Source organism: Camellia sinensis, chromosome 8 (genome assembly GCF_055761805.1).
Source record: "Camellia sinensis isolate YWXY chromosome 8, ASM5576180v1, whole genome shotgun sequence".
Lineage (NCBI taxonomy): Eukaryota > Viridiplantae > Streptophyta > Magnoliopsida > Ericales > Theaceae > Camellia > Camellia sinensis.
In genome coordinates, this window is record NC_138968.1 from 120920150 (window position 1) to 120930853 (window position 10704).

The window sequence follows — 10704 nt, forward strand, 5'->3', positions numbered from 1 at the left end:
TATTGTCAATTCACTTTTGAGTAGATCAAGCAGTACCTTCAGGATCTACCTATGTTGTCGCCACCAAAGTCGGGGAAGCCTTTGATTTTGTATCTGTCAGTAACAGACACAAATATGGGATGCATGCTTGCTCAAGAATCTGAGGATAGGGTGGAGAAAGAAATCTATTACTTGAGCAAGAAAATGTTAGATTATGAGACCTGCTACACTCCACTGGAGAAAGGTTGCCTAGCCTTGGTATGGGCTACCAGGAAGTTGAGGCACTACTTGTTAGCTCATTCCATAATTCTAGTTTCAAGATTAGCTCTCATCAAATATCTCTTTGAGAAACCAGCGCTTATAGGTTGGTTAGCACATTGGTTGCTTCTTCTCTCCGAATTTGATTTAAAGTATGTCACTCGCAAGTCGGTCAAGGGAAGAGTAGTAGCAGAGTTCCTGGCAGATCACCCAGTGGAAGGGGATGAATCTGTAGAATACCTGTTCCCAAATGAAGCTATTCTTCAAGTCGAGGAAGAGATTTGGATAATGTACTTTGACAAAGCGTCGAATCAATACGGTTATGGGATAGGGGTGTTGTTGATAGCACCCGAAAATTCCCATATACCCTTAGCCTTCAAACTCCAGTTCAAGGTATCCAGTAACGAAGCAGAGTATAAGGCGTGTATCGCTAGTTTGGAAACCGCCCTGGAATAAGGAGCAAAAAGGTCAGACGTCATTGGGAACTCGAACCTAGTTCTGTCTCAAGAAAACGAAGACTGGAAGGTCAAAGAAGAAAAGATGAAGGTCTATCATCAAACCCTGGACGTTCTGATTCCTAGGTTTGAAAAGCTAACATTCACACATCTACTGAGAGAGAGAGAGCAACAGGTTCACTGACGCCTTATCAACTCTATCTTCTATGATAGACATCCCAGTTGGAGTCCGGATGCATCCAATCATCATTGAGCAGAGATATACGCCAGCCTATGAGACTATCACCACAATAGATGATGAGCAAGATCAAAACCCTTGGTTCTATGATATCTGGAACTTCTTGGAGAAGGAGGTTTATCCACCAAGGGGCAAATGCCAAAGATAAAAGGGCAACACGGCAGATGGTCGTTCAACTTATCATCTGCGGAGGTAAACTGTACAAGAGGGGTCATCTGAGAATACACAAGTTGTGTGTCGAAGTAGAGCAATCAAAGCGCCTAATGGAAGCCATCCATGGGGGAGAGTGTGGAGCGCACATGAACGGAGTAATGTTAGCCCAGAAGATTCTCAGACAAGGTTACTACTGGTCTACTATGGAGGAGGATTATATTGGTTTTGTTCGGCGATGCCACAAATGCCAAATTCATGCCAATCGCATGAATATCCCGCTGTCAAAGTTGTACAACATGACTGCACCATGGCCTTTCTCAGTCTGGGGAATCGATGTTATCGGCGCAGTCACACCGAAAGGGTCAAATGGGCATGAATATATTCTGGTGGCAATTGATTACTTCACAAAGTGGGTGGATGTTTAGTCCTACACATTGTTGAAAGCAGCACATGTGGCTTAGTTCATCCAAAACAACATCATTTGCCGATATGGAGTCCCAAACGAGATCATTTCAGATAATGGCTCCCATTTCAAGAAGGAAGTGATCGACTTATTGGAGAAATACAACGTGGCTTTCCATAAGTCATCTATATAACGGCCACAAGCCAATGGAGCTGTTGAGGCCGCCAACAAGAACATCAAGCATATTCTGCAGAAAATGGTTGAGACCTATAAGGATTGGCTAGACAAATTGCTGTTTGCACTTTGGCAGTACAGAACTTCAATCTGAACGTCTACAGGGGTGACCCCTCATTCTCTTGTCTACAGTATGGAGGATGTTCTGCCAATTGAGATAGAAGTGTCGTTGCTGCGAGTTATGGCTAAGTGTTAGATAGTAGAGGTGGATTGGCAACATAGCAGGTTTGAAGAACTGATGTTGTTTGATGAGAGAAGGTTGAAAGCATTGTGCCATGTTCAGGGTTATCAACGCAGAATTTCTAGGGCTTTTAATAAGAAGGTTAAGTCCCGGAATCTCAAAGAAGGGGATTTGGTGTTGAAAGACAACCGAGCTCCCATCCATGACCCTAGGGGGAAGTTCAGGCCCAATTGGACTGGTCCTTACATCATCAAAACTATCTGGTCGGGTGGAGTTGTTATTCTCATGGACCTAGATGGCCTATAATTTTCCCAGCCAATCAACATGGACAAGTTGAAGAAATACTATCCTTGAGAGGCTTGCTAAGCCAAAAACCTGGAAGGGCGACGTAGGAAAAGTTAGAGCACAAAAATTGGAAATAAAGAAAAACCAAGCTCTCAAGGTTGAAAACCCTAAAGGGCGGCCTCGGTAAAAGTTAGAGCACAAAAGGAGAGCGTTAATACTTGAGTGAACCCGAACCGAACTATGTATGGCCTGATTCCCATCTTCGGTATACGTAGGCAACTTAATCCAGAAATTTGGCCATAAACACCTCCAATTCATTTGTTATGCCCATGTGTTTGATCAGGTCATCTTTGTCTCCTTTTTATCTGAGAGTTTGGTTGTGATCCTTATTCTGAGAGCTGGTTACAGTGCTGAGCAGTGTTATTCTAACAAGGGGCAATTTGTGATCTTCAGATTCGGGGTTGTACATCTCGAGGCAAGATTCCGTGCGTGTCAAGTGGTCATCCTTATCGAAAATCATTCTGAAAAGTTTTAATAAAAGTTGATTTTTGCTCAAAATTTTCCTTTTACAACTTAGACCATTTTTGGACTAAAAGAAAAAAATTTAGTGCTCACAACTTCAATTTCATTGATTTCAATACAAAGTTCTCCGACTCTCGATACAAATCAAAGTTGCTTTTATTACATTCATAAAACTTGAAAAGTAAAGATCGAAGCAATAAACTAGGGGCACCGATAAGTAAGGTGTACCTACGTCCCCCACTTGTGCTTGTAGAAGCTTCTGATGCTAAGGTGGACCCGGTTTGTGCCTCAACATCGAGCCAAGTCAGGCACTCGCTAGAAAGGGTGCAACTGGAACTAGGGGTAGGAGCTAGAAGTTCTCTCATCCTCCAAGCAGTGAGGTACCTAGCCAAGTGTGAACCTCAGATGGGGAATGAAACCGGGTGTTCTACCCCCTTGTCTGGGCAAGTCTGATCATGTCCAAACTGACACCTGAACCAGGACGAAAAGTATAATACACCGTTGTGGACGTGCCCGAACATCCGGGGGAAAATCCCGTTTTGTTCATTTTGGCTTATCACTGTTCGGACTCAAATGTCACGGTTCTGAATCTAATCTCATAATGTGCGATGTGAGACCGATAAATCACCAAAGAGTCCAAATTCGGCAAATCGCTTTGGAAAACTAATTTTTAATAAAGAAGTGCCAAACATGAACTGCTTTGCCAGATACAGAGTCGCCACCTAAATATTTTGTTTTGGGGGAATTTAGGAAACCTTGACTCGTGCCTAAGGCCACGTGTCCGTCATCACCAAAGTTGCCTCGGCTCGGAAACTTGGGTACGAGAGGGGAAGGTCATGCAATGAGCACCCCCGCTCGCCCGATCAAAGATCGGCCTGTAGTAAGCATGATATCTTGTTTTTGAAAACACATGTGCTCTTATTTCGATTAATTAGCTAGTCTTACTATGTGATGCACATAACAAACAAGTATAGACTAGATCACCTAATTTGGAACGAAGCATCGCATATTCGTTTGTTTGGAAAATAGTTTGAAGTTTGCTACTCGCAAGTAGGCTAAAATGCTGATTTCAATGAATTGTTCTAATTAAAGTAATCCAACCTTCACCCACAGGCATTCAGGCAGTTAATCAACTAAGCCGTTAGCCTCATGGTAAGCATGCTTTCATGGCAACATTAACACACATGCAGTATGCTAAAGCGTAAACACTCACAGTGTACTCTGAGCCAAAACAAAGAACTAGTTAGAAATCATGCATGATCCTAGTTCATGTTAAGATGGCTAATGCAACGTATGCGAAAATCTATCTGAGATAGGCATGGCTACCTAGAATGTCATGTGAAATGCAACTTGATAACATGCTGTTAAACACGTATTCAAGTAATGCATTGAAAGTACAATGCAGTTAGTATGATGTGCCGAGCCCGGTGCATGCAAGATAGATGAATGGATGCACGCATGCGAACATAAGGTATGCTAAATGAAACATGCCCTAAAACTAACCATCATAAGTCGTTAAGTAAAAGGGAGTAAGAAGTAGAGGTTGGAAGACATGCATCACATATACGCACGCTTATTACAATAAGATGCCCTCTCGAGGGTGGGACCAAATAAGAAGCTAACTAGCTAATCTAAGCTAATTAAACTAATTATTACACAACAAATTAATTAACTAATCCTAGTTAACTAATTATTACAAAACGAATTGTATAGCTAATGCATTAACTATTACGAGTACAAACCAAACGCGTAAACTAGCTATCTAAGCATGGCAGCTAAGGAAAGCAATAAAATAGGAGGTTCTCGGAGGGAGAAGACTGGATGCATGCTCGGTCGCCTCGTTCAAAAATTCAATGCGATGCCCCGATTTGCCTTTGTTTTCATTTGTTCTCAGAAACTTGCACCAAACTCCAGAAAGCTGAAACTTCACCTTGGGAGTCTTGTGGGAGGGTGGGAGACCACTTTTGGTCTCTCCAGACACCTGCCGACCACTTTTGGTTATTGAAAAACCAGAAAAGTGGTCGGCCAGCTAGTTTTTCTGGCTGGCTGGCCAGTTTTTGTTGCTGAACTACAATTTGCTGCAACAGAGAGCAAGAAAGGGCATGGCAATGTATTTGCAAGATATGTGTGTAGAACCACCCTCCATATCATCTCATGAACTCAAGGGGGTGTGGTTCTCGACCCTCGGGCCACCAATCGTGCATTTTAATGCATGATGGCCGAGAGGCGAAGTTGCACAATTCAATATGAAAATGAATACACAAGTAAACACATAAGGTTTAAAACTCTATCATGCATGATCAAAAGCGTCGGCGACCGAGAATTGAGGCACGTTTCATCACTTTAAGTATGAAACGTCCTTTGTTTCCCGTGTTTGGACTAACACCTATTCCAAACACAATGCAACACATAACATGGCATGCACAGTGCTACTACATGGCATACACAATGCAAGGGACAGGCATGCAACAACATGCAATACAACATGATCAAACTACCAATGCAAATGGCATGCAAACAATGCTAACACATGCATGCATAATGCAATGCTACAAGGGCAACTTAGCAATGTTAGGGACATGCATACTCAATGCAAGGAACAACTTGGCATACGCAATGCAAATAACCACATGGCATGCACAATGCAATGTAAGATGGCATACCTAATGCAATGAAACAATATGGCATACTCAATACAATATATATGGCATAATCAATGTACTTAAACCAACAGGGGTAGACCTCAGTCATGCCCAAATTAGTGGCCATTGGTGATGAAATTAAGGCACAAAAGGCAAGGTATGCCTGTACAATGTAATGGCCTATCAAAGAGGCCTAAGAGCACAACTCTCAAGAGTGCTCAAAGAGTGACAAATGTGCAAGTGTGACAACACTAAGTGCACTGAAATGAGGTAAGAAATGATGCCAAATCATTCAAACAAAGCAAGTAAAGCATGCAATGGTCCTAAAGAATGAAAGCTAACAAGGAGGACTACTCTAGGGACATGCAATACATGGCACAAATGCATGAACCAACCATGGATAGAGCTCAATTAGGTCAAAACAAGGACCTAAACATGCTAAGATGAGGGCTCAAATACCTAGGCATGCAGGCATACAAGCTAAACCATAAACTAGACAACAATGCATAACACTCAAAGGCACTTAAAGCATGATTGAGGTAGGAACATGGCAAGTCTATATGCTCTAAAATGTCATGTTAAGTAATGCCAAATCATGTACACAACACAAATGAAGCATGCAATTGTGCTCAAAGCTTGAGGCAAGCAAGAGCATTTGTACTACAAGTATACAAAACATGAAGCATGTGACCAAGGCAACCCAAAACAGTCCTAGAACATTTTAAAATGAGTCTAAAACATGCATGGAAAGAAGTCAAAACAAGCTATCATGAAGGGCATAAGGTATGATGCATACAAGGCAAATAAGGTGGATTACACTACACCTAATAAGACCAAGCATGAAATGACTTAAGCAACAAAATTCAGAGTTATATCATGGCATAATAACCCCAAATAAGCATTGAAATGATGGCTCGCAAGCTTAGGCATGAAGGCATACGCAATGGTTCATGTTAAGGCATAAAGGGGCAAACCCTCCAACGCATTGAATGAGTGATAAATGTGGATGCATAGCCATGAAACATGGACTGAAATCACATAATAAATGATGCCAAATCGTTGACATAGTCCAAGTAATGCACGCAAGTGGACTCAATACACAAAGCTAACAAGCTAGGTTGAACCATAGATATACAAAGCAAGTCATGCATGACCAAAAATAACACAAATCAGACCTTAAACATGCTAAAACATGAACAAAGACTTCTCAGAGCTAAGCCAAAAGCATGCTAAAATGACATGTTACAACATGATCCATGTTAGGCTATTTCATGGAACTACACTACAAGTGTATGGAGCATGCAAGGGCCAACCAAACCAAACCAAAATAGAGTCATGACATGGCAAAACATCACCAAAAACATGCTGAAATGGAAAGAAACAAGCTAGAATGACATGCCATTTTATGAAGCACATAAAGCTAGTTTGTGTGATTTACACTACAAGTGTATCAACCATGCATGGAGTGACCAAAGAAAGTAAAAATAGTATTATGCCTCAGCAAAACAAAAACAAATACATGCTAACAACAAGCTAACACAAGCTTATCAAAGGTGCTCAAACATGAGGCACATGAAGCTAGTATACAAAATACAAGGAGAGGGGATGACCCTCTCCTATTTAGGACACCAAAACCACCTTTCCACCACTGAAAATCCTTTGGATTTTAGTGGTAGAAAGGTCATGCAAAGGCTTCACCAAGAGCCTAAAGGGATGGCTCAAAACAAGGCCTAACAAGGCCTAAGAGGGAGTAAATCACCCCCAACGAAAAAGTGACCTTAAACAACTATTTTAAGCATGCAAACATAGAACTTTTTCTAGTTAAGATTTAAGCTTAAAAACGTATGCAAGAAGGGCTAAAAGCTTAAGCAAGAAAGGGAGATTTAAAGGTCAAATGCTCACCCTTGAAGACGTCTTTTACAATTGCAACTCCAGCAAGTTCTTTGAGCTTAAACCAGTCCAAGAACACCAAAAAGAACCCTTTAGCACCACAGCAACCAAAGGAAGGTGTTTGAGTGTGTGTTTGTGTGTTAAACTAAGACAAATCTACACTTTTGAAGCACAAAAATGAAGAAACAAGGCAAGATAGATACAAGATAATATGTATCACTCAAAGGTGATTTTTCGAAACCTAGAGAAGGGAGGAGGAGCCTCCCTCTTATAGAAGAGGAAAGGCAAAGCTTCTAGGAGAAGCTAAGCACCAAGACAATCCCTTCATACACGTGTATGGAGGATGGCCCTAATGTCCTCCAGTTGTGCCAGCTGGAGGAAAATATCTCCAAAAAGGTGTCAAAAAGCAGCCGACCACTTGAAGTGGTCGGCCTGCTACTTAAAGTGGTCGGCCGACCGCTTCAGGTGGCCTTTGAGCAAAAACTGGTCGGCCATGGTGGGAGAGAGTCTAGGGCATGAAAAAAATGCAATGGTGTGGTGGCCGACCAAAAAAGATGCCCCAAAGACCAAGAAAGCCAATTGTCCGACCAGAAAACTGGCTGGCAGAGGAAGAAGCGGTCGGCCAGGAGAAATACTGGTCTCCCACCCTTGTACCACCTTCCAGACAAGGAAAACAAGGTTTGTACCAAAAACAAACCAAAACGGATGCAAGACGAGAGATCGGTAGGCAAAGCACGCGGCCGAAAGCCCCGAAAACTAGCTGACGAGCACCAAAAGTGGTATGTGATCACAAAAGTGGTCTCCTGGGCCACAGTGCTCCTCTAGGAAGAGGCAACAAGGTGTGGTTCAAAAACCACGCCAAATGGAGAACGTTAAGCGGTCCCGAGACAAGGCGCGCGACCAAATGCTCCAAAAATCGGAAACTAGTCTCCAAACGGGAAAAGTGGCCTACGACCACAAAGAGATGGTCTACAAGACCTCTCCCTCCCTCCAGGGAAGAGGAACAAAGTTTGGTCCACAAACCGAGCCGAAGCACAAAAGAATTCAGAGGCCCGGAGGCAAGGCCCTCAGCCAAAACTCTGAAACCTCTAAATGAGCACAACATGCACCATCACCGAGCGCTCAATCGATGACATCTGAATCTTAAGGTCGGTGAAAAATGGGGTGTCTACAACTGTGTGTCATGACAATCAGCTTAATGACAGGTTGCCGAGTCATGTTGTAGCTCATTTTAGCCAGATTAAGCCAGGGGCAGCGCCAAGCAATGTCTGTAGCAGATCTGTTGCACATCCAGTGGCACCACCATCCTTCATTCGAGAAATCCACTAGTTGTTGGAGGAAAAAGTATGCTCTGGCTAATTATGCGGGGCAAGAGTCCACTACCTTTAGCTTGCCCATTAGCTACACCTGGGAAGGGATGAAAGAAAAGAGAGAAAAGGGCTTTGAGAGAAAAATAGAGCACGAATGCCGAGAGATGTGAGAAACACATATGAGAAAGGGTGGGAAACATTACCTAAAGAAGTAGTGGACTCCCTACGAATTTGTTTATCTCTTGCCGATGGAAGGCATTTAAGCTCGTCTTGGCCAATGTCAAGCCAATACAACTCTTGCCCTCTTTCAAGCTTTACGCCATTTCAATTAGCCGAATGCTTGACCCGCGAAAACTAGGGGCAAGAAGGAAATGAGCCAACATGCACAAGCAAAGGGCGTGTTGCCGAAAACCCCGCTAAATAAGATTACCTCAGTCACCAACGTCAGAAAATTGATGAATCAGACCGGGAATATCCAGCTCTCTGTTGTGAACCAAGGATTGAGCTTGGTGTAGAGTAAGCCCGCACATCCATCGCAAAGCTTGGATGTGGCCAAAGTGGGGTTGAGGTATGATTTCCTCATCTTACCGGGATTCCATTAGCACTTGAAATTCTTCGATTGTTAGGCATATATCTTATCCCCTAAAGCTAACGGCATATGTAATTAGGTTCTAACATCTAGCTGCAGCTTGAAAAAACGGAAAACAAAGCGGAGAATGGCTCAGCGGGAAAAGTGCATTTAAGCCGAAACCCCAGAAATTCATTTTTTCTAAGCCGTCTAGAGTTGCAATCCAATTTGAGAGTTTTTCGGCGAAAAACAGCTCCATTTGTGAAGAATTTACAGCTAAAATGAAAAAACTACAAGGCTCAACCTTTTGTAGAAGATAAGGCAGTTAGTGGAAGCCAACTGTTAATAATATGGAGGTTTTTCACATTGGTGGCCGGCAGGCCACTATTAATGGCCGGCAAATGATATTGATGGCTGACAGACCCTCTCATGGCCGGCATGTGGCCGACAACACTTTTTTTGTGGCCGGCAGTCTCTCACTTTGACTTGTTGTCCACCTTTGTGCTGAACATTGCTGGAAGCATGTGTTTTGTTTTGCTTTTAGTCTGTTTGTTTTGAGTTCTTTCAGTTTTAGCAAGTTTGCTTTTTTTGTATGTCATTTGTTGTGGCATAGTTCTACTTATCGAGTTATATGTTATTCTGTTTATCGAGTTGTCGTTGTTGTGTTTATCGAGTTGTTGTTGTGTTGTTTATCGAATTGTATATTGCTTTTTATTTCAATTGTTGGTCGGTTCATTACCCGATTAAGAACGTTGTGTCAATACAATTGTTTAGTTTTTATTATCAAATTCAATCTCATTTTCATGCAATGGGGTGCTCATGATGCAAAATACAACACTTTTTCATAAAAATTGGTTTTCATTCCGATCATGGTTGTCTTTACAAAGGAGGAGTACAAGTTTTAAATAAAACCTGTCTGAAGCTATACATATGCTAATGTTACTAACAAAAAGAAGCTAAGAAAAAATACAAGAAAATCAGTGCTAGCCATCTCAGGCTCGAGAGGCCCTCTTTGTCCTCTTCTTGGGTGGGAAATTAAAGTTGTCTCCATCAGCACCACTATCTGGATCAGATGCCGAGCCGAAACCCGAATCATCACCACTCTCTACCTCAGAGCCCGACTTAGCATCGCCTCTTCTCTCAGATCTAGAGCCACCATCATCTCCACTTTCAGAAGACTCAGACTGTATACTCACTACCTCATCGGAGCCACTGCTCTCGGCATCGTCGTCACTCAACACTGGCTCTAAAGGGCTCCTTCGGCCTCGGCCATGACGCTCCTCTCGACTGCGTGCTGGAGCCCGTCTCTCCCTCCTTTCTACTGCTCGAGGAGGTGGTGATGGTGTAGGTGCAGCTACCGTCACTGGTGCTCTCGGTAAGGCTGGAACCTGAAAAATACAATATTGACGCATCAGATATAAAGTATGGTTGCAGATATGATGAAAGTGGAAGAATGCAATGAGCTAGATACAGTGCAAGAGCAGTACAGTATGTCAGTGCAGCATGTCAGTGTCCTGTGACAATGGGGTAGAATGTATACCGTGGTATGAGTATCAATGCTTTAGTAAGAATGATGTGTATAATAG